Source organism: Echinops telfairi, unplaced genomic scaffold (genome assembly GCF_000313985.2).
Source record: "Echinops telfairi isolate 266 unplaced genomic scaffold, ASM31398v2 ScPeMD7_655;HRSCAF=1070, whole genome shotgun sequence".
NCBI classification, from domain to species: Eukaryota; Metazoa; Chordata; class Mammalia; order Afrosoricida; family Tenrecidae; genus Echinops; species Echinops telfairi.
Genome location: NW_022104553.1, coordinates 27,848,698 through 27,849,219, shown reverse-complemented (window position 1 = coordinate 27,849,219; position 522 = coordinate 27,848,698).

Sequence of the window (522 nt, the reverse complement as noted above, 5' to 3'; positions counted from 1 at the left end):
AGGACAGTCGGTTCTCCTGATTCCCAGTAGTTACGTTCTGGGAAGTCCCAAGAACACTGTATTACCTAATGCCAAACGGCCTTGCTCAACCCCAGCTAGGAATTGTTTGTCCGTTTGCACATGGACAAGGGGGCTTCAGAAAGCTTTCAGAAAAAATTCCATGGTCTTTCCCAGCTCTCCACGAACTTTCAGAAGCCCCCTTGTATGCGTCCTCATGGTTCCTAGTTGGCCTGCCATCTGCAAGGCCAGCAGTTCGAAGCCACCAGCCACTCCATGGGAGAAAGACGCGGCTTTCTCCTCCCATCAACGGTTCCAGGCTCCGAATCTCCCAGGGGCAGCTCAACCCTGTCCTGTAGGGCCGGGATGCGTCGGCACCAACTCCATGGCAGGGAGTCTTGGTTTAGGCAAGTGTGGGAGCAGGGCTGAGTTAGTTAATTGTGCCAGCCTGGCCGATAATCACATCTGGGGCTAATTGAAAGGCGGAGGGATAAATGGGTGGTGAGCCTCGCCTTTCTAGTTCTC